The sequence below is a fragment of the Oryctolagus cuniculus genome, chromosome 7 (assembly GCF_964237555.1).
Source record: "Oryctolagus cuniculus chromosome 7, mOryCun1.1, whole genome shotgun sequence".
NCBI classification, from domain to species: Eukaryota; Metazoa; Chordata; class Mammalia; order Lagomorpha; family Leporidae; genus Oryctolagus; species Oryctolagus cuniculus.
The window spans coordinates 20,729,723-20,753,862 of record NC_091438.1 but is presented as its reverse complement, the minus strand read 5'-3'; the positions used below and the strand labels follow the sequence as shown (position 1 = coordinate 20,753,862).

General features: G+C 41.1%; 1 long non-coding RNA gene across 3 annotated transcripts in view; it reads right to left on the bottom strand.

Moving 5' to 3' along the window:
• The window catches only part of LOC103350002 (uncharacterized), a 43,553-nt gene that overhangs the window by 15,935 nt on the left and 3,478 nt on the right, over nt 1–24,140 (bottom strand). Inside the window, exons 2-4 of one of the 3 annotated variants that reach the window (XR_011390087.1) lie at nt 22,033–22,187; nt 20,814–20,973; nt 2,736–2,916 (exon numbers count right to left, since the gene is read on the bottom strand). This is a non-coding gene — a long non-coding RNA (uncharacterized lncRNA). Of the gene's footprint in view, nt 1–169; nt 2,917–18,787; nt 20,974–22,032; nt 22,188–24,140 lie in introns of those variants that run through there. The other 2 variants (XR_011390086.1, XR_007923811.2) reach the window with 2 other exon arrangements.

Sequence of the window (24,140 nt, the reverse complement as noted above, 5' to 3'; positions counted from 1 at the left end):
ATCTTTGTATTGATTAATCTGCCTGACTATTGCCCCAGGAAATTTCAGACAAGATTTCTCATTGTAAGCTCTGCCTTCTGACTTTCAAATTCCAGAAATCTCTGAAGGTAGAAGTTTTTCACTTGGGATAATGACATCAACACAAGACCTTCTGTAATCTGAGTGCTTTCATAATAATGGTGTCTTTAATTTTTTTAACTTTCATTAAAACCGACCACTGAAACTGTTTAATGACTCCAAAATTTGCCCTCAGTCAGTGAGGTTATAATAACTCCATAACACTGAGTGTCCGTGTAATTTATTTGAGTGAGATCTATAAAGAATTTTATACTTTCTTCGTATATTCATGTCCTTGATTAATCTAGTAACCTGTCACTCCCACCTCTTCTAAACAGAACTACTTTGAAATAACTTACAGAGGGTTACACAATCACATCAGGGCAGGAGTTGAACACTGCTCCTCCACCCTCACGCCTTAGTCTTTGGCAGCTAGATGGCTCTTGAATTGGAGAATATTTTTCTTATTGCTACACACAGAATAACCAACCTACCACTCTATTGGAGTGGTACATTAGCAATATCATATAACTTACTCAGTTGAAAAATATTCAACTGCTCCCCTATGGGACAACTCAGTCTGAAAGACACGCTTAAAACCCACACAACTTACAACGTTAATAAACATATAGGCTGCATGTAAGACCAATTGTTTCAGTTCCGACCTCTGAGCCTTTGTGTGTAATATTTTTGCCTAAAATGTTCTTGTTTATTTCTTCTTATTTAAAACATCTCCTAGACAAATTTCAAGGTCTGACATAAATTCTTCCTCTGCCATATCTCCTAGACATATTTCAAGGTCTGACATAAATTCTTCCTCTGCCATAACCCCTGTCTGATGATGACACTCTCTAATGAGCTCTTTTCCTGAGTGTATTTTTGCAATACTTGACATCTTTGCCAACCAACCGACACTCAAAACAGCATGTCTCACAACACAGCATCACTCTGAGCACCTGGAGGGCAGAATGGCTCCCGTGGTCCTTGCACAATTCAGTAACAGAGACACCACGTCTTCATTTGTGGATTGTGTAACATTCCAGGAGGAATTGTACCTTTCTATGCCAAAATTCAACCTACTTACTTTATAGTAACCTATTCCGCAATTTGTATTTTTGATAATGTCTTGTCGAGCACTCTAGCACAGGAGTTGACAGAATGCTAGGAAAAGCAGTTGTGCACGTTTCGATGCAGAGCAGTGTTTCTGCCTGTTTGCTGTCACAGATACATTGGCCTGCCCCTTTTATTTATGGTCTTCATTTTAATTTGTTTTTAATTGCCTATTTAACACACCTAGCAATTAAAGTGAAATGGCTCTTTGACAAATGTGAAAGCTTTCAAATTAGTGCTAATTGCTTTTGTTAATTAAAAGTAATGCTTTATATTGTGTTATTGGTATTCTCTTATATAAAACTGGATTAATGACTTCCAATCAATCCTACTACAAAGGCTTTCCTTTGTAATCGCTTCGACTTTAGGGCCTGCTGTTTGTGCAGAATGAAAAACAATGGCTGGAATTTCAAGACAAGTAAGAGAGGAGGCAGGTGAATAATCGCTCAGGGCTGGTTCATTGGCTGGCTCAGCCCACACCCACTCGTTTGCAAATTCACTCAAAGTCTTAGCGGAGTGGATGGTGTAGGCTGATGCATCAGTAAGGGGTCTCACAGGAAAGAGGTGACACACTTGAATGAGGACAATTCCAGAATGATTTAATAATGGGGCTATTTTTATAAAGTCTGGTTTGAAAAAAGGAGGCCCGAATAGTAAGAATTGTTGAACCAGGAACCTGGAATAACAGCTTTCTCTACAGAGATGGCTTTTAGGCAATTGCTGGTCATTGGGCAGAGGATGTATTCAAATTGCCGTAACCTTGCAAGGGTGGAGCCTGCCTCCCTCCTAACACCTGTTAGGGCACTTCACTGGCTGAACCTAGTGGGAGTCAGGGTGTGGCAGCTCACCAGTGAAGTTCCTGTGTCAGAGTGGGGAGCCGATCTGGACAGTCAACAGAATATGTCTACATCCTTACGTTTTAGAGTCCCAGCTCTCCAGACAAGAAGATTAAATTTGTGGAGTAGAGAGTGGAAGGCCCCCTTTTTTTGGGGGGGGGGAGGGCTGAGAGAACCCGCCCTGGGTTCATTCACAGTCATGCTGCAGGGGGCCTTTCCCCCAGGGGGCCTGCCTCCCATTCAGCCGAGGTGTTTGAGGGCCAAGAAATGGCTCAGCAAGAGAACCTGGCAGGGGATCTTGTGCTATTGGACAGTTTCTTTCAGGCTCCTAGTCAATATATTTGACTTCTCTTGGTTGTGTAGATTGAGAACACTGTATCTGGTGGTGGTTGTGGGTGGGGCATCTATAGTTTTGCTAGAGATACTATGTTCTATTAAATATTCCCATAGGTCTCCTGGGTCAGGTCCTGGACTGTTGCCCTGGCCTTGCTGTTCCTTAGGATAATTGGTGTACCTGATTCTCAGTTAATGCCACACCTCTCCACTGTGAAGAGGGAGCCCAGTTCTTGAAGGGCATCTGTGGCAATTGGCTCTGGCTGTAGAGGGCAGCAATCACAATTGCTCCCTGGTGTACCCTGGAACTGGCCATTTCTTGTGGATTTGAAATGTAAGTGGGATGTCTTACAGGTTATCCCCTGAAACCTAGACACCTAGTGGTTTTTTAAAACATACATAGTAAATGCACTCTCTCACGCTCATGTCGGTGGGTCTTTTGATCCCTTGTGCCACTGCCCACCACGGTTGCTCTGGCCATTCTTGGATCTTGGAGAAGCGACACTCCACACTCACAGCTACTCCAGCACCTAAGATGCCTTGACTGCTGGTTTCCATCCTGGCTAGGCCACTGGGATACCTGGTGAGAGACAGAGGCAGTAGTGAATTCTTGCTCACTCGCTGTTGAACCTAACTTCCTCCAGCTCTTGCCAGACCAGCCTAGTGTGGGTCTAGCTCTTCCCACTTCATCTCCTGGTCTCTGAGAACATGGCCACCTCAACTCTGGCTATGGAGTGCTATCAGCTGCCTACTGTTGCTAACCTTTGCGTTGCCTCATTATTCTCTGTTTAATGCTCTAGGAGGTAGAATTGCTGAAAATCATTTTCTTGTACTAAATGTTCTCATCTAAAATATTTAGAATGATTTTAGTCACTCTCCAAATGTTGAGTATCAAAGTTATTTCTAAATTTTTTATTTTTACTAGAAGCATTGAGCCATGACCATTCTTGTTACTACATCTCTGTGTATGTGTCTGATTTTTTGTATAGCCAAATTGCCAGAGGCAGAGGAATGGCTGGCTTGAAAGCTCTTGTTCTTCCAGCAAGATTTCATGATTTATCCTCCTCTTACCAATCTTTGCTTAGTCACTAACTGTAAGTAAAGCGCTCACTTGTGCCCACTGAGCCCTGGTTCTCTGGTTTGCAGCACTGTCAATCAGACAGGATCTAGCTGCAGACAGCACTTCAGGAGTGAGTGAGGGCCCTCAGCACTGCGCTTCGTACAGCCTCTACAACTGTTCTCAGCAGTCCCGCTGCTCTGAACATATGGAACACAAAGGGAACAGGCTCTACCTGCTGTGAAAAAGCTGCTGAAAGCTACAAACGCCGAACAGGTAGAAATGGTGCTGCTGTGTTGCCTCTCCCTGCCTCCTTCTGGGTAGCTCTTTCTCTGCCATCTCTAACATCCAAATCCTGGCAATATCTCTCTGGCCCCAGTTCCTCCTCTTCTGATAGGCCTTCTCTGACTTAGCTTTTTTTTTTTTAAAAAAATATTTATTTATTTGCTTGAAAGGCAGGGCAACAGAGAGGCAGAGGCAGAGAGAGAGAGAGAGAAAGAGAGAGAGAGAGAGGTCTTCCACCTACTGTCACTCCCCAAATGGTCACAAATCAGGAGCCAGGAGCTTCTTCTGGGTCTTCCATGAGGATGCAGGGGCCCAAGCACTTGGGCTATTTTCCACTGCTTTCTCCGGCCATAGCAGAGAGCTGGATTGGAAGTGGAGCAGCCCATATAGGATGCAGGCACTGCAGGTGGTGGTTTTACCTTCTATGCCACAGCCCTGGCCCCATTTGACTTCAGACACCTGCTCTAATAATACTCTGCACACTTGTCATGTTCTACAGGCGTATGTCTTGCTGGTTTCCATTCAGGCCCATTTTCTTGATGGGACATGCTTGCCTCTCACCACCCTGCTGTACTCACACTGTCTCCTCTTTGTGTATAATGATGCTGTTAAGGCAGGCTCCTTTGAATAACCTGCTCTTTTTTTCCAAGATTCTACTGATTAGTCTTCCCTCGGAGAGACAATGCCAGTATTTTCCTATAATTTTTTCTCTCTCCCCTATAGAGAGGGAGAGGGAGGAGGAAGAGGAGGGGGAGGAGGACAGAGCGATGGAGAGGGAGAGAGAGAGGGAGAGGGGAGGGAGTAGGAGAGAGAGAGAGAGATGGAGAGAGAGAGAGAGAGAGAGAGAGAGAGAGAGAGAGAGAGAGAGAGACTAAGCTCCCATCTGTTAATTCACTCCCCAGACACTAAATCCCTGCCACAACCAGGACTGGCTGGACCAAAGCCAGGATCTGGCAACTCAGTTCAGGTCTCCCACGTGGGTTGCAGAGACCAAGACACTTGAGCCATCACCATTGCCTCCTTGTGAGAACATTAGCAGGAAGCTGGAGTCAGGTGCCCAAGCCTGCAGTGGATCTCAGACACTCTGATACAGGATGTGGGCATCGTCATTGGTGTCTTAGCCCCTGGGCCAAATGCTTTACAGAGGTGTAACTGATATATAAAAACTGCACATATCTAATTTATACAAGTTGATGGCTTTGAATATATTTACAAATCTGGGGAGCCCCCACCACAGTCAAGGTAAAAATTATATTAACTTTAAACTTTCCTATCGCACCTCCCCCTATTGTTAAAAACCCTTTACTTGAGATTTATGTTCTTGTCTAAAAAGATATTTAAAAAATATTTATTTTATTTAGTTGAAAGAGTGACAGAGAAAGAGGGAAAGACACACACACACACACACACACAGAGACAGAGAGGGACAGAGAGAGACAGAGACAGAGTGAGAGAGATCTATAGGCTAGTTCACTCCCTAAATGGCCACAATGGCTGGAGCTAGGCCTAGCTAAAGTCAGGAGCCAGAAGCTTCCTCTGGGTCTTCCACATGGGTGCAGGCGCCCAAAGATTTGGGCCATCCTCTGCTATTTCTCCAGGTGCTTTAGCAGGGAGCTCAGATCCGAAGTGGAACAGACGGGACTGGTGCCTGTATGGGATGCTGGCTTTGCAGGTGGGGACTTCACCTACTATGCCACCATGCTGGCCCCCCAAATATTTTTATGAATTTATACAAAGGACAGAATGATATAGGGAGAGGGAGAGGGAGAGAGAATATCTTGGATCTACTGATTTATTCCCCAAATGACAGCAGCCATGTCCTGGGTAGGTCCAGGTTGAAGCTAGGAGCTAGGAACTCCATATGGGTCTCCCAAGTGAGTGACAGGGACCCACGTACTGAGCCATCTTCTGCTGCCTCCCCAGGGAGCTGGATTGGAAGCTGAGCATCTGAGACTTGAATTGGTGCTCCAATAAGGGACACTGGCATTGCAGGTGGCAGCTCAGCTCACAGTGCCACAGTCCCAGAGATCTATATTTTAAAATTATTTTTTCTGGTAAAAATTTAACAACTATATAAAATTACACATTTTCATGGGGTACTATGTTTAATTTCATTACCCGTCCAACCAGCATAAATATATTTGTCCTTTTACATTTTACATTTCTTTACAGTGAAAACACCCAAAATTCTGTCTTATACTTTTTTATAGAAAAAAATTTACAGTATATTAACATTCTCTATAATCACCTTATGCAGAATTTCTTATTACTACCTAGCTATAACCTGTGTCAAGCAACTTTTTCCCATCTCTCCTTCAATACTTCCCTCTCCAGTCTCTAGTAACCAGCACTATATTTTTCCCTTCTCTGAGATCACCTAGCCTTTAGATTGAACATATGAGTGGGGACAGACGATATCTGTTTTTCTGTATTCAGCTCATTTCACTTAACATATTGACCTCAAGTTCCATCCGTGCCATTGTAAATGAGAAGATTTTACCCTTTTTATGGCAAATATTCCATCGTATACATATATAATTATATATATATACTATATAAAGTAATATATATTGCATATACATATAATTTCCTTTAGCCTTTCATTAGTGGGTAGAATTCTGGCTCTATTTCTTGGCTATTGTGACAAGTGCTGCAATACACATGAGAGTGCAGCTGTCTCTTCTTCTTTTTTTTTTTTTTTAATTTATTTGACAGATAGAGTTAGACAGTGAGAGAGAGAGACAAAGGTCTTCCTTCCGTTGGTTCACCCCCCAAATGGCCACGATGGTTGGAACTATGCCGATCTGAAGCCAGGAGCCAGGTATTTCTTCCTGGTCTCCCATGGGGGTGCAGGGCCCAAGCACTTGGTCCATCCTCCACTGCCCTTCTGGGCCACAGTAGAGAGCTGGAGTGGAAGAGGAGCAACTGGGACTAGAACCCAGTGCCCATATGGGATGCCGGCACTGCAAGTGGAGATTAACCAAGTGAGCTACAGCGCTGGCCTCCAGCTGTCTCTTCAACATATGGATTTCATTTCCTTTGGATTGATACCCAGGAGGGAATACTGTATCACATAATAGCCCTATTTTTAGTTTTCTGAGAAACCTGCATGCTGTTTTTCAGAATGGCTATACTAATTTAAACCCCACCAACAGTGTGCAAGGATTGGTTCCATTTTCTCCATATCCTTGCCAACACTTTTTTTTTGAGTTTTTTTTTTTTTTTTTTTGTCTTTTTGATAATAAGAAATCTTACCGGAATGTGATATCTCATTTTGGTTTTGATTCGCATCTCACTGATGATTAGTGATGTTGAGCATTTTTCATTTACCTGTTGGTCATTTGTACATCTTCCTTTGGAAAGTGTCTGTTTAGGTTTATTGCCCATTTTAATTGAATAATTTATTTGTTTTTGGTTATTGAGATGTTTGATTTCTTTATATATTCTGGACATTAACCCCTTACCAGATGTTTGGTTTGCAAATATTTTTTCCCACTCTTTAAACAGTCTCTTCTCTCTGTTGAGTGTTTATTTTCAAATGCAAAAATCTCTTTAGTTTCATGAAATTCCATTTGCTTTGATTTCCAGTGTTTTGGGGGACTGCTCTAGAAAATCTTTGTCCATTCCAATGTCCTGAAGTGTTTTACCTGTTTGCTTCTAATAGTTTCATAATTTTTGGTCTCATATTTAGGCCTGTAATTTATTTTGTGTTGATTTTTGTACATGATGAAAGACAGCAGTCTGGTTTAATTCTTATCCATGTGGATATAAAAATTTCTCAGCAGATTTTATTAAGATACCTATTCTTTTTCCAATGCATATTCTCAACACTTTTGTCAAATATTTGTTGGCTGTAGATGTGTGGGATTACTTCCAGAGTTTCGGTTCTATTCCTTTGGTCTATGGCTCTATTTTTATGCCGGTATCATATGTTTGAATTGCTGTAGCATTGTAATGTATTTTAAAGTTAGGTAGTGTCATGCATCCTGCTTTCTTTCTTTCTTTTCTTTCTTTTTTTTTTTTGTTCAAGATTGCTATGGCTGTTCAGGGTCTTTTGTGATTCCATACAAATTTAGTAGTGATTCTTCTAGTTCTGTGAAAAACTGATGATGAGGGTACATGCTAATTTTAGCAAAATTGATTCCTCCCATCTATGAACACAGGATGTCCTTCCATTTTTTCATGCCCTCTTCAATTTCTTTCATTAGTGGTTCATCTTTTTTATTGTAGAGATTTTTAAGCTTTTTGATTAAATTTATTCCCAGGTATTTCACTTTTTTTTTTTTTTTTGACAGGCAGAGTGGACAGTGAGAAAGAGAGAGACAGAGAGAAAGGTCTTCCTTTACTGTTGGTTCACCCTCCAATGGCCGCTGCAGCTGGCGCACCACTTCGATCAGAAGCCGGGAGCCAGGTGCTTCTCCTGGTCTCCCTTGTGAGTGCAGGGCCCAAGGACGTGGGCCATCCTCCACTGTGCTCCTGGGCCACAACAGAGAGCTGGACTGGAAAAGGAGCAACCAGGACAGAACCCGTGCCCTGACTGGGACTAGAACCTGGTGTGCCAGTGCCACAGGTGGAGGATTAGCCTATTGAGCCACGGCACCGGCCAGTATTTCACTTTTTGTAGCCATTGGAAATGGCTTTCTTGATTTCTTTTACAAATGATTCACTATTGGTGTACAACAATCTATTTATTTTTGTATATTGATGTTTTATCATGCAACACTGTTGAATTTGTTTTTTCTAACAGCTTTTTGATTGAGTCTTTGAAGTTTTCTACAAACGAGATCATGTCATCTGCAAACAGTGGCAATTTGACTTCCTCCTTCTTAGTCTGAATGCCAGTTATTTATTTCTCATTATTAATTGCTCTAGCTAGAACTTCTAGCACTATGTTGAATAAAAGTGGTAAAAGTAGGGTCATGTTCAAGATCCCATAAAGAAAGCTGCCAGCTTTTTCCCACTCAATATGACATTAGCGTTTGGCTTGTTATGTATGGCCTTTATTATGTTGAGGTATGTTCCTTCTATACCTAATTTGGTTCAGAGCTTTTATCACAAAAGGATGTTGAAATGTTATCAAATGCTTTTTCTGCATCTATTTAGATGGTCACATGAATTTTGATCATGTTTAATGAGCCTTTTCATGTGCTGTTGAATTTGACTTACTAGTATTTTGTTGAGCATTATTGCATCTATGTTCATGAAGGATATTGGCCTATAGCTTGTGTGTATGTGTGTGTGTGTGAGTGTGTGTGTGTGTTTGTGTCTAATTGGTAAGGTAAATGCTGGACTCACAGAATGAATTCAGGCGAATTCCTTTCTTTTCTCTATTTTGAAATAATTTAAGAAGGTTTGCTGCTAATTCTTTAAAAGTTTGATGGAATATAGAATCTAGCAGTGAAGCAGTCTGGTCCTGGCCTTTTATTGATGGAAGATTTTTTTAAATTACTGATTCAATCTCATTTCTCATTATTGGTCTGCTTTCGTGTCCTATTTCCCTTATGATTCAATCCTGATAAGGTGTGTGTGTCCAACAATTTGCCTATTTCCTCTAGGTTATCAAATTTGCTGCCATATAGTTGCTCATAATAATCTGTACCAATCCTTTGTGTTTCTGTGGTGCCAGCCACAATATCTCCATTTTCATTTCTGATTCTATGTATTTAAAATCCTCTATTTTTTCTTGGTTAGTCTAGCTGGTGATTTACCATTTTGTTTATCTTTTTAAAGAACCACTTCTTCACTTCACTGATATGTGATTATTATTATTTTTTAGTCTCTATGTCCTTTTTTGTACTCTGAGTTTTATTATTTCTTTCCTTCTACCAACTTGGATTTTGTTTGTTCTTGTTTTACTAGTTCCCTGAGGTACAGGTGCAAATAGGTTGTTTAAGATCTTTTTTCCTTCCTCCCTCCCTCCCTCCCTTCCCCTGTTATTTCCTTCCTTCCTTTCTTTGTTTTCTTTGCTCTTTCATTCTTCATTCTTTTTTCTTGATGCAGGCTCAAATATTCACTTCACAGGCATAAAGTGTGGGTCAGTCTGACTGATTTCTATTTAGGGGCCTGACACAGGATTTCAAGTTGCTTTCCTCTCTGCATGCCACACTCTTTGGAACTGTGACCTGGGCACAGATTTCTTGCTTTATTCACGGTTACTTTTCTTATAATAAGATGGGATGCTGCAGTTTCTCACCTGGCTTCTCCAGTTCTTATGAAGGTGACTTACTGTGTGAATAGCTGTGCACCTTGGCATCTCTGTGGGGAAGTGGTTGTGGAGGGTTTTACTCAGTGGCCATCTTGCTTCTGTCTGATACAAACACTTTTTTTTTTTTTAATGCACAGGGTAGTACTGTTAACTGTAGGCACTATGTTGTGCATTAGTGTCTAGAAGTTAAACACCTTGCATAACTGCTGCTTTAAATCTATTGAAAAATAATTTCCCCCTTTCTCTTCTCCACTGCCTCTTGTCACTATTCTACTCTCTGTTTCTGTAAGTTTGACTGTTTTTTGTCCTTCACATACATGGAATCATTGTCTTCCTGTGGGTGGCTTATTTCACATAGCATAACGTCCTTGAAGTTTATCCATTCTGTCATAAATGACAGGGTCTTCTTCATTCTTCAGGTTGAATTATATTCCATTGGATCCATATACCACCACATTTTCTTCATCTCATCATTTGCTATAGACAATTGAGTTGACTCTATACCTTAATTATTGTGGATAATGCTGCAATGAACATGGGAGTACAGCTATCTTGATTTCAGTTCTTTTGGATAAATACTCAGAAATGGGATTTCTGGATTATATGGCACTTCTAATTGAGTTTGTGAGGAGCCTGAGGCTCAGGCATCAATCATTTGTTTAATCTTCTATATCTTGTGATGTGTTGACACTTTAAAAATCTTACAGACCGGCCGGCGCCGCGGCTTACTAGGCTAATCCTCCGCTTGCTGCGCCGGCACCCTGGGTTCTAGTCCCGGTCGGGGCGCCAGATTCTGTCCTGGTTGCTCCTCTTCCAGTCCAGCTCTCTGCTGTGGCCCAGGAGTGCAGTGGAGAATGGCCCAAGTGCCTGGGCCCTGCACCTGCATGGGAGACCAGGAGGAAGCACCTGGCTCCTGGCTTCGGATCGGTGCAGCGTGCCGGCCGCAATGCGCCAGCCGCAGTGGCCACTTGGGGAGTGAACCTACAGAAAACAGGAAGACCTTTCTCTCTGTCTCTCTCTCTCTCACTGTCTAACTCTGCTGTCCAAAAGAAAAAAAATCTTACAGACCACAGGATGAAGGGAAAGACTGCCCCTTCTAGGGCTAGACAATTTTTACAGGTAGCAAAAGGCTGGCTCTGAACATGACTTCTCTATGCAATCCCAGCCATCTTCTTATTGTACTCGCACACACAAAGCCAATATTCCACCTTCCCTAAGTCATCCCTGGTCAGGTCCTAGGCACTAGAAACCATTCCCACAGCCCCAGTCCTACTGAAGTTATTCAAACTCTCCAATGTGAAGCTGCTTGTCCTGCTACCTATTTTCTCATGGAAAACACAGCAAAGGGTCTGGCTTAGACTTTTACCTCATTCCTGCTTCTGGTCCTGACCTCCACATGGCCCTGTACTGAGTGGCATGCTCCCTTCTCTTGGGAGATGTAGTAATAAAATATTTCAGTGTCATTAGCTTCTTGATATTCTCACTCGCTTACATAATAAGTGAATAATTTTTAGAATAATTTTTAGACACTAAGAACCTCTTTCATAAGGCCAAGATTCTAACCCCATCCTCAGCTCCTTGGTATCTTCCTTGGTACATTATTTGCAATCAACATTGGACTAGGAGTCTAGTTTTTTTTTTTTTTAATTAATTACACTCAGGGCTGCACCTGTTTGTCTCCTGTTTGTACGGAGTATACCCTTAAAGAGACATGCCAGTTTTGGCAAGCAAAAATAAATATAGGATTCCTAGTCAGGTGTAAATTTGAGACAAATACCACATAAATTTTAGCATATGTCCCCAGACACATTTTGGATATCCTATGCTAAACAGTTATTCACTGTTTATTCAGAATTCAAATTTAAGCAGCTATGCTATATTTTAGTTGGAAATCCTGTACTCAAGGAAATTGTATTGCTTTCATGTCGTGTTGACAGTACCAAGGTGCTCTGTTCCTCTGAGGGTTTGATGGAAGTCTTCATAGCATTCTTAGCTACATACACAATGAGTCTACAATGATTCTAGAAAAAGATATGCTTTTACCTCATTGTCTTATTAACCAATTAATTTGAGAGACAGAGTTGCAGAGAGAGAGAGAAAAAGATTCTCTCTGTTGAGAATTCACATATGATTAGCAGCAAAATTTAGAGAGAGGCAATGAATTTTGCAATCTTGTAATTTTTCGTAGGGATTTCTTTGTCTCTTCTACAAGTTTTCAAAGAGCTAAAGGATGTTTACTTGCTGAATAGAGCAGACTAAACAGGCAAATTGAATCCAATGTTATAAAAAATCTTTTTTGCTGATTAGAATTTTATAAATTTATTTATATTTATATATAAATATATATATATATATTTATAAATTTATTTATAAGTTTATTAATGACTGAGTGTTCCAAATACTTGTGTAATTCTCAACAGGAATGCAAGCCATGTGGCCACTAATGAGTAAATAACTGTGAACAAAATTGGAGATAATTTCTTTCCTTTTCCTTATGTGCCTTCCTGTTTTTATTAGTACTTAAAATAATTAACAATGACTCTAATATTTTGTTTGCAACCCAGACAATGGCTTAATTTTTGAGTAATTGTTTATTTATCAAAAAGGAATAGAATTTATTATTTTTATGAGTTCTGATGATGCATTGAAATACGAATTTCCAGAGCTCTTAGGACAGGAAAGATCTGAACAAGCCAGAAGAAGGACTCTCTCGGGTTTGGGGATTTGTAATATAGCTCAAGCTAGGCTCTTCAGCAGATTTATCTGAAGATGCAGAGTTCTAACCTTGTTGAGCCTTTAAGTAGGTCTGTGGTAAACCCAGGCACCTGCATTCAGGAAATCCAGATATATAGTATATTTGTCAGTATCCTCTAGGCATTTTAATACAGTGAGTTTCTGAGTGCCACATCCTGAATACTTCTATTGTGAAAATTGTTTGTGGCTGGTGCTGTGGCACAGTGGATTAAGCCATGGGCATCCTTGCTGGCATCCCATTTGGGTGCTGGTTCAAGTCCTGGCTGCTCCACTTCTGACCCAGCTCCCTGCTAATGTGCCTGGGAAAGCAGTGGAAGATGGCCCAGGAGACTGGAGGAAGCTCCTGGTTCCTGGCTTCGGCCTGGTCCAGCACCGGTCATTGCAGCCATTTGGAGAGTGAATCAGCGGATAGAAAATCTCTCTTTTTCTCCGTCTCTCCTTCTCTCTCTGTAACTCTGCCTTTCAAATAGATAATAAGTCCTAAAAGAAAAAATAAAATTGTTTAATTCTATTGATGAGGTCTTTTTACTGGACTGTTTCTTCTCATTATAAATTGCCATGGATAGTAATCCTTAATACAACTTACTGAGTTTAAAACGGGAATTAATGACTCTATTCAAAAATTAAATTTATCAACTCCACAATAGACTAAATATTTTAATAAGTGTTAGCTGCTTTTGTTTTGTTGGCTTAAATAAATGGGGTCTGCTATGAGATTGTTCAGTCACTTATTGGTAGGATTCTCATTGGATAAACGTAACTTTGAGTACTCCTTCTGTGCTAGCTCAACCCTGTGCTAAATGTTTCTAGACCCTAGGAAAGATTACCTCAAGGAATGAAAATAAAAAAGTGTAATTAAGATAAGATTTTGAATTATATTCGTTGACTTTGAATACTTGGAATTCTTGGGGGAAAAGTCCATTTTAAATGTTTTTAAAAAGGATTATGAAGGATTTGCATTTGTTTAATATGAATTACAATTCTGCAAGTTGCCTGAAATGTCACTATTATAGATTGAATATTTTAATTTGAATTATTGTCTCCAATGGGACCATCACAGTAGAAGTGTTATTCTGTGTCAGTGGATGATGTACTACAAATTCTGCTGCCATTGAAACTGGAAGATTTGCCATTATTGACCTTATAATCTTGGCCAAGTCAGATGACTTGGCCTCTGAACTCAATGAGGTATTGAGAACCAAGCAGATGTAAAAACACCAAGCAATCTTTTTTTCTCTATGCCTCTCCCTATCCCAACATAAAAAGTGCCTCCATTATCAGACAGCAGAAAAGGAAAACTTGCCAGGATTATATATATAATATTAATATATAATATATAATGTTTTATATATGTTGATGGGATGTGACATGCTTTGGTAAGTGTGGAGCTGATATTGTTGCCTGTGTAGAGTTGCTTTCTCATCTCCTCCAGGGTATTATCATCTTCTTTCCTTTGCTCTCATTCTGCTTTTTGAAACTCAGGCCTGGGTCACAGACTATCATTGTGATATTCCGTGGCACTGAGTTACCCTGAGAAAAGTGGATGTGATGATAGTTCTTCTTCTGTCGACATAGGCTGCCACCTTTACATGTTGGTTCCATTCTCATCTTCGTAAATCTCTGAAAGACCTCTGAGCTGCCTTTTCTTATTAATTGTTCTTATTTTTTTTAACTTTTATTTAATGAATATAAATTTCCAAAGTACAGAATATGGATTACAATGGCTTCCCCCCCATAATGTCCTCCAACCCGCAACCCTCCCCTTATCCACTCCCTCTCCCCTTCCATTCACATCAAGATTCATTTTCGATTCTCTTTATATACACAAGATCAGTTTAGCATACATTAAGTAAAGATTTCAACAGTTTGCTCCCACACAGAAACATAAAGTGAAAAATACTGTTTGAGTACTCGTTATAGCATTAAATCTCAATGTACATACAGCACACTAAGGACAAAGATCCTACATGAGGAGTAAGTGCACAGTGACTCCTGTTGTTGACTTAACAAATTGACGCTCTTGTTTATGGCATCAGTAATCACCCTAGGCTCTTGTCATGAGCTGCCAAGGCTATGGAAGCCCCCTGAGTTCACTGACTCTGATCATATTTAGACAAGGCCATGGTCAGAGTGGAAGTTCTCTCCTCCCTTCAGAGAAAGGTACCTCCTTCTTTGATGACCCATTCTTTCCACTGGGATCTCACTCATGGAGATCTTTCATTTAGTTTTTTTTTTTCCCCCAGAGTGTCTTGGCTTTCCATGCTTGAAATACTCTCATGGGCATTTCAGCCGGATCTGCATGCCTTAAGGGCTGATTATGAGGCCAGAGTGCTGTTAGGACATCTGCCATTCTATGGGTCTACTGTGTATCTCACTTCCCATGTTGGATCATTCTCTCCCTTTTTGATTCTATCAGCTAGTATTTGCAGACACTATTCTTGTTTATGTGATCCCTTTGGTTCTTAGTCCTATCATTACGATCAATTGTGAACAGAAATTGATCACTGGGACTAGTGAGATGGCATTGGTACATGCCACCTCGATGGGATTGAATTCGAATCCCCTGGTATGTTTCTAACTCTACCGTTTGAGGTAAGTCAGCTTGAGCATGTCCCGAATTGCACATCTCTTCCCTCTCTTATTCCCACTCTTATATTTAACAGTGATCACTTTTCAGTTAAGTTTCAGCACTTAAGAAGAATTGTGTATCGATTACAGTATTCAACCAAAAGTATTAAGTAGAACAAACAAAAAAATACTAAGAGGGATAACATATTAAGCTGCTCATCAACAGTCAGGGTGAGGGCTGATCAAGTCACTGTTTCTCATAGTGATCATTTCACTTTAACAGGTTTCCTTTTTGGTGCTCAGTTAGTTGTCACCTATCAAGGAGAACAAGTGGTATTTGTCCCTTTGGGATTGGCTTATTTCACTCAACATAATGTTTTCCAAATTCCTAACAGGGATCACTTTTCAGTTAAAATTTAAACACCTAAGAATAATTGTGTGTTAATTACAGAGTTCAACCAATGTTACTAGAACAAAAAAAATACTAAAATGGATAAAGTATTGCATTGTACATCAACCGTCAGGACAAGAGCTGATCAAGTCACTGTTTCTCATAGTGTCCATTTCACTTCAACAAGTTTCCCCTTTGGTGCTCAGTTAGTTGTCGCTAATCAGGGAGAACATATGATATTTGTCCCTTTGGGACTGGCTTAATTCACTCAGCATGATGTTTTCCAAATTCCTCCATCTTGTTGCAAATGAACATTTAGATTAAAAAAAAAACACAAAACCTCTCATGTTGGAGGAGAAGGAAAAGACACAGTAGCAGAAATGCATCTAGCATGGATGGGCAGAGTGAGGAGTCAGGCGTTATTGGCTATCTGCACTTGGAGAGGGTAGGACTGGATTTTAGGGAACTTGAGAGCCAGGTGAGCAGTTTGAATTTGATGAAAAATAGACAAGAGAGTCCAGCACGCTCTGTGGTGGAGACTAGCATGCAGGAAGGTTAGCAGAGACCAGAGGGACCCCTGTGGAAGGGAAGAAATCGAGGATGGGCAGAAGCAAAGCTGATACTGACACAGACTCAGTAAAGAACTCAGCCAGCTCCACAGGAGTTGCGGAGCTGGGACACGACCTTCTTACTCCCAGAGTGAAGGAATTCTCTTAGTTTGGGGGTGACTTGAGAGAAGATGACAGCAAAGGAACGTCTATTAGCAGAAGTCTCCGCACCAGAGTGATAAATCCTTGAGTTCTGAGAAGAAACTCGGGACACATCACAGCATTCATGATGGGGAGTCACTGCTGTTTCCTAAGCAATCTAATGCCAGGGGCGAAATGGCTATTTGAAAGTGGTGCCTTGTAAAGAATGCTAGTTACACCATGAGATGGGAAGCTAACCCATGGGTTCTATGGTTCGCAGTAAAATTCTCTGGCAGAGTGAGTGGCATAAATCCAAATCATTATTACACCTAACAGCATTGGTTTCCATATATTTTGCACTTGACTGGCACTGCAGCAATGTTTAAACATGCCCTGTTGCTTTGCATTCTTGAGACCACTGCTGGTGGTGTGCCGTGTTTCATTACCATTCTGCTGGTTGTCAGCATTTTTGTGATACAATTAGAGGCTTGTAATTCCCAGAACAAATGAGCCATTTCGAATATTGTGAAATGTGTAATTCAATATAATATGAGCCTGTAGCATAATTGAGTTTAGGGAAACAAATATACAGAAGTTTGTGCTGAACAACTTGACAGATGAATAACCTGCCAGTCCCCTTCTCTTCTGACGCAGTCATTGGTGTGGAAGTGACACCCACATAGAGTGACTGTTAAAAAGCAACCCACACCTGTCATTCCTTTACTGCCTTGTTAATACTGTCCTTGGCTTTTAAGAAGTAAGATTTCATCTCTCCCTAGGAACTTTGGGCAGTATAATCTAGATAAGTGGGAACTGTAAACACAAGCTCTAATATTAATAAAAAAAAAAACCCTTGTAGTAATGAAATCATTTTATTCTCCTATTTTCTTGTAACAGATATTCAGCCAGAAGTGAAAATTATGCATATTCTTTCAAGAACACACATGTGATTTATCCATTTAGGTCGAACTCATCAAACTGCTTTCAACTATCCTTCATGCTGTCTACTGAGACAGAGACCTGTAACAGCTGGGGCAGGACACTCATGAGCTGTAGGGGATTTACTAAAGCTGAAGGGGACTTAGAGCCCCTTACCTAACGAAGAGAGGCCATTTGTCCAGAGCTACATCAATCTGTGCACAGGTTGACCTACAACCAGGCTTTACAACACCCACTCACTGACTCCCCTGAGTTGCAGAGTGACCATTCAAAATCATATTGTGTGATGCCTGAAGAGTGCCGCTTGTTGAGGCTGTACCCACCCTGGGGTTGGAGAAAAATGCCCCAAAGTGCTCCTCTAAGCTTGTCTCATCTCTCCCATTGCCTTAGTCTTGATTTCTTACCTATTGCCTATTTCATTTTCCCTCCATGGGTTAATTCATTAAGAAACTCAATCTATTATTTATTTAAATGCAGATACATACTAACTTAGTTTTCAGATGGGAGAATGCATTATATTGCGAGCTGTCACATGTTCTGAAAGTGTGAAACTATCTATCTATAAAACTAGCCTTTCTTTAAGGCCTTTCTATCTTGGACTGTCTACTGTCATCTTTGGGGTGGTAGGGGTAGAATGTTTTGCTTATTATCTCATTTTTGCAAATGAGAATACTGAATTAGAAAGAATCGAGTAATGGAAATATCCCAAGAGTAGGGGAATGGTTAACACATGGCATATCTGTAATGGACTCTTTTAAAGTCTTTAGGCAAGTTGCCAAACAAATACATAATGACTATAATGACTCAGGGAAATGTTCACAATCTAACATTAAGTGATGAACAGGATGTACAACTGTGGAATTTCAGTATTTGGTATTCACTGTTTCAGCTCGTCATGGATAGCCCCGAGAGCCCACCGAACGCTGTAATGTTAGTAGTGACATACATCAAACCTCAGCCTCTGCACCCACAGAGTGGATGCTCAGGCAGAAGGAAAGACAAGCAGCTGCCATGTCCAGACATTCCCGCAGCCATGCGGCTTCTTTTGTTTTTACTTTCAGATATTCACTGACTTATTCTCAGTGATCGATTCCATTTCTCTGTAAAATGTGGTCCCCCCAGAGGATATCAACCAAATGCGGTTATGGAAATAAAAAGAAAATGAAACAGTCCAAAAGGTGATGATTTTTAGAAGATGTAAGTAAAACTTCGAGAGTGTAGAATGCCCAATTCACAATAACTTAAAATCGTGATGTGACTAAGGCTGGTGCACATTCTGTATGTAGACAAGAGTAAGAAATTTGGGGCCGGCACTGTGGTGTAGCGGGTAAAGCTGTCTCCTGCGGTGCCAGCATCCCATATGGGCGCCAGTTTCTAGTCTTGGCTACTCCGCTTCCAATCCAGCTCTCTGCTATGGCCTGGGAAAGCAGTAGAAGATGGCCCAAGTCTTTGGGCCCCTGCACCCATGTGAGAAGACCCAGAGGAAGCTCCTGGCTCCTGGCTTTGGGTCAGCACAGCTCCGACCACTGTGGCCAGTTTGGGAGTGAGCCAGCAGATGGAAGACCTCTCTCTCTCTCTCTGCCTCTCCTCTCTCTGTGTAACTCTGACTTTCAAATAAATAAATATTTTTTAAAAAAGAGTAAGCAATTTGACAAAATGTTGTATTCTAGGCAGTGCAAAATTGTTCAAGAGAAAAGGAACTTGGATTAAATCTGTGAAAGTGGCTAACTGGAGGTTCAGAGATATATGTAAAATTAAGTCTATCACATTAAGTGTTATGGTTTCAGAGAATATCAGGAGTTCAAGTGAACAATCTTATGAGCCTACAGGTGATGAAGTTGCTGGCATCACCATTTAAACAATTATTTATCATAGGCAAGTAGGGGAAGGCATGGCCATCCATGTGAATATATTTCCTAGACAGTAAAAATGGCTCTTGCAGGAGCTTGTGGAGGATACATTTTGAGTGTATAACAAATCTTACGTTCAAACAAAAGTCAATGCAAGTGAGTGTTTAATGCTAAGTCCTCTTTCAGTTTTGGGAAATCAGGCAGGCTCCACGATGGAGGAGCTACTTTCTAAACAAAATGCAAAATATTAAGGGGATAATTAAACATTTTTCACTAGTTGAAGGTGTTTTTCAGAGTGCTATTTAGGAAATTGGGAATGAACAAAGTGTATTTAATGATAAGAGTAGATTTTTAATGTTTACAGAGATTTACCAATGTTTGATTTATGTGTGTGTAAAACACATATAGATACGCAGACAATCTGGAAGGGTAAAGGGGAAGTGAGGGTGGAGAAGGAAGAGAGAGGAAGAAGTGAATTCACTGAAACCTAATTGTAAGAGATTTTTGCTTCTGCTGCTGGTGAAGTGTCGGGGGTTGGAATGACCTTCCTCTGCTCTCAAATGTTAGCAGCATGGGCATGCGATCTAAGAAAGAAGGAACAACCTTGGTGAGACTTGCAATTGCTTTCTCTCTGACTGAGGCAGTTCCTGAACTGATGTGTAGAGAAGTGGAGACAAATTGAGCACACCAGTCTTGCTGAAGTGACAGCGATAGCAGCGTGGGGAGGCTGATGTTGCTGGGCTTTGGGGGCAGTGCTGGGGATGCAGCATCTGTATAGAAAAAAAGCTCCAGAAATCTGTGAAAGGGTTCATCTCACTAAATATTAAACTACTGTTTCCCTGAATGAGCCTGTGCATGGTCAAGCAAGGAACAACTCCCCTGAACTCCTGGCTGTTTCACAAGATGAGAAGATATTAAAGTTCTGACCATCCAGAGCAGAAAGACCATATTGAACACTTTGGGCATTCCATTGTCTCAAGCAGAATGTCATGGCTTACAAATAGGACATAATAATCCCTAGAAGAAAAGCTACTGTGGATCAGGACTTTTGAGTTCTCATTTGGCACCATTGGTATTTTGGACCTGATAATTCTTTGTTGCAGAGGGGTCTGTACTATGCACTACAGGATGTTTAGTATTATCCCTGTTCTCTACCCACTAAGTACCACTGGCAGTCTCCAATTGTGAAAATTAAAAAAAAAAAAAAATTGTCCCCAGTTGAGAACCACGTCCATAGACTCTTCAAAACAGAACTTAAAAATACGCTTCAAAAGGGCAAGGGTGATTTGCAAGTCAATTAGTTGTCTGACAAAGCACATTTAAATATTCTTGACAGAAAGACAACAGAATCCTTATAGTAGATAAAGTTGTATTCATAATGTCCAGCATACAAGCCGTGGAAAACATTGCGTGTACTGCACAAATTAAAATAAAGGTCTCATGTCCCCAGTTGCTGCGACTGTTTCTGGAAGGCAGCCCTCCATCGTCAGACTGTTTGAAGATTTGCTGTTGTGGAAACACTTGCCTTGTCCCCGTAACTTCTCCTTTCCAGGGTAGCCTGCACTCTACCTGATAATGATTGACATGCGGGTGTAAAGGTGGATTCCTTCACTTCAAGTTGGCAAATCTCTGAAGAGCTGCTTCAACACCAGAGCTTATGGCAGGGTATTCTGGTACTTTCTCTGGGACTACATTGCAGCTCAACTCCTCCTTCTATCCACTCTTACTGTCTTCCTCACCTTTTTGCTGTTGATTCCAAGGTAACCTCTAATAAAGGTTCTACTGCTGTGGGCTGCGGGTGCTGGGAGCTCCTGGCTAGTCTTATTTCAGGTTCTTCCCTCCATGTGTGAAAGAATTCAAAGGTAGAGGTGTAAACATGTACCGAAGAGCAGGATTTATCTGGAGCAAAACAGAAGTTCAAGTTCAACCACAAAGATGTGAGTTGAATAGACACATAAAAATGCAAGAACTCCCCAAACAAATAAAAATCCCTCTCCAAGGAAAAGCTCCCAACAGTGAAAAAGCCCCCCACAAAGGAGAAAGCTCTGACAAAGGAAAAAGGTACGTCAGTAAGGTTAGGCCTTCCGTTTATACCAGGGCAGATGTCCAGCATGTAACCTAATTTACTGTTCAGAAGGGGCAGAGTTAGGCGTGGGGGCTTGAGTGCTGCCCTTTTTTTTTTTTCTGTTTTAAGGAAGTATTGGAAGTGTCATGATGGGAGTGGGCGTGCTCCATGGTAATTTTATTATAATCACATTATAATGACCTAAAGGTAATGGTGGAGGGGGAAGAGCGCATCCTGCAGCCATATTGGATATTTCTAGCTAGCCCTGGCTGCAAGTTCACAACATTGTGGAACTCTGGTTTTGACTACTTGGAAAGGGACAGGGGCTTGCTGGTGCATGGGAGGTGGGCTTGCATTATGTACAGAAAATGGGGCCACACTGGGTTCTAGTCCCGGTCGGGGCGCCAGATTCTGTCCCGGTTGCCCCTCTTCCAGGCCAGCCCTCTGCTGTGGCCAGGGAGTGCAGTGGAGGATGGCCCAGGTGCTTGGGCCCTGCACCCTATGGGAGACCAGGAAAAGCACCTGGCTCCTGGCTCCTGCCATCGGATCAGCGCGGTGCGCCGGCCGCAGTGCGCCGGCCGCGGCAGCCATTGGAGGGTGAACCAATGGCAAAGGAAGACCTTTCTCTCTGTCTCTCTCTCTCTCACTGTCCACTCTGCCTGTCAAAAAAAAAAAAAAAAAAATGGGGCTTGGCTGGTGCATGTAAAAGGAAGTAAGTTTGGATCGTGTATGGCAAGGGAGTTGTCATGTGGGCCTGGCCAGGTTGTCATATGAGTGGGGTTGGCAGTGGCTGTCGAATGTGAATTGTTTAGAGCTTTCAATCATTGACCCCCATGGTTAGGCAAAGAACTGTCAAGAGTGATTTGGCTGGGGCTGTCAACCCAAGTAGGCACCTGGTTTGCTGGAGCTGTCGACCTCAGTTCAACTGGAGCCGTCAATCATCCATCCACACTGCGGAGCAGGTGGGCAAGTTGCTGTCTGACCTTACACTCCCACAGCACTACATGATAATCCCCATCTCAGAGTTACATTTCAAGGGGCGTACAGCCTGCAACACAATATCAGTTAAAAAATCATCAGATATGTGAAAACGCAGGAACCTGCAACTCACAAGCAGGAGAAAAGTCAGCCAGTAGAGACAGAAATAGAAATGATGGGCATGATGCAATCACAAGAAACAGACTTCAAAACAACAGTGCTAAGCATCAGGGGCCTCGGAAGCTCCCCAGAAAATGAGCACTGTCATTTAGTTCAATTTTTCCACAAGGTCTCGAAGATCCTTCATCTGCTCGAGGATCAGAAGGAAAACGGGTACAACAGAAGAAAATCTCAACAGAGGACTGGAAGAACAAAAATGAACCAACTAGGCATGAGAAACTGAGATACAATAGGTGAAATAGAGAAGTCACTGGACGGTCTTGCCACATTAGACACTGCAGATGAATGTTCAGTGAAGTAGGAAACTGGGCAAAACAAACTGTTCAACATGAAGTATCAACAAAATGCTGACTAGAAAATAAATGAACGGAACTTTCATACCTCATCAGACAAAATCAAGTAGGATCATGTGTGTAAATTGACTTGCAAAAGGAAAAGAAAAAAAGCATCCAGGGTACACAAATACTTGATAGCTACACATTTGCCATATTTGTGAGGAATAAACTCATGGGTTCAAGAAATGCAACAACCCCCAAGCAAAATAAACACAAATAAAATCACATAAGGCATACATATAATAATCAAATTTCCAAAACCAAATGAGGAAAGGAGAAAATTTAAAGTAGCTAAAGAAATAGAAAGCATATACAAAGGAGAACTGTGATAGGAATTTTATTGACTTCTTAAGTTAAAAAATTCAAGAAAAAAAGAAAATGGAATGATTCTTAAAAGTGCTGAGAACGAAAAATAAATTGTCACTTTGGAATTCTACATATGGGAAAAATACCCTTCACATGTGAAGTTTTGATAGTAATATTTTGGCCAAGCTAAAGCTAAGAAAAGTTATTTGTAGCAAATTCATATTATAATAAATATTTTAGGAAATTCTTCAGCCTGAAAAAAAATGACACCAAGAGGAGACTTGAGTTTATGCAGTGACACAAGCATCAGAAATGTAAACACGTGGGTGAATATAGAGTACTCTCTCTCTCCCTCTCATTTCATTATTTCTTAAAAAAGTAATTTTTAGGGGCCGGCGCTGTGGTGTAGTGGGTAAAGCCGCTGCCTGCCATGCCAGCATCCCCTATGGGTGCTGGTTCGAGTCCCAGCTGCTCCACTTCCAATCCAGCTCTCTGCTGTGGCCTGGGAAAGCAGTAGAAGATGGCCCAAACTCCTTGTGCCTCTGCACACATGTGGGAGACCTAGAAGAAGCTCCTGGCTCCTGGCTCCTGGCTTTGGACTGACACAACTCTTGCCATTGAAGCCAGTTCAGGAGTGAAACAGATAATGGAAGACATCTCTCTCTCTCTCTCTCTCTCTCTCTCTGCCTCTCCTTCTCTCTCTCTGTGTAACTCTGACTTTCAAGTAAAATAAAAAAATCTTTTTAAAAAAGTAATTTTTAGTTTAAGGCAAAGCTAACAACATATATTGTGGGATTCAAAATATGTGTATAATTAAAATATATGATAATAGCACAAAACCTGGGCAAGATGGAAGTGTACTGTTGTAGGTTTCTTGCAGTGTATGTGAAGTTGTACAATTTGAACTTAGATTGTGATAAGCTAAAAATAACCCCAATCAAATAAAACCAACAAAGGTGATCGCTTTAGCAATGCTAAAAATAAAAAATCCAACAAACTATCCAATCTAACAAGAGGGAGTGTGGAAGAAAAAGAAACAAAAGCGAGATGAATAGAAAAACACCAAGCAATATGATAGACTTGGTTCAACAGATCAATAATTATAATAAGTGAAAATGTACAAAACATTTCAATTAAAGCAAAGAGATTATGCACAAGGAAACAGAAAGACTATATAAATGCTGTTTATTTATAAGAGATAT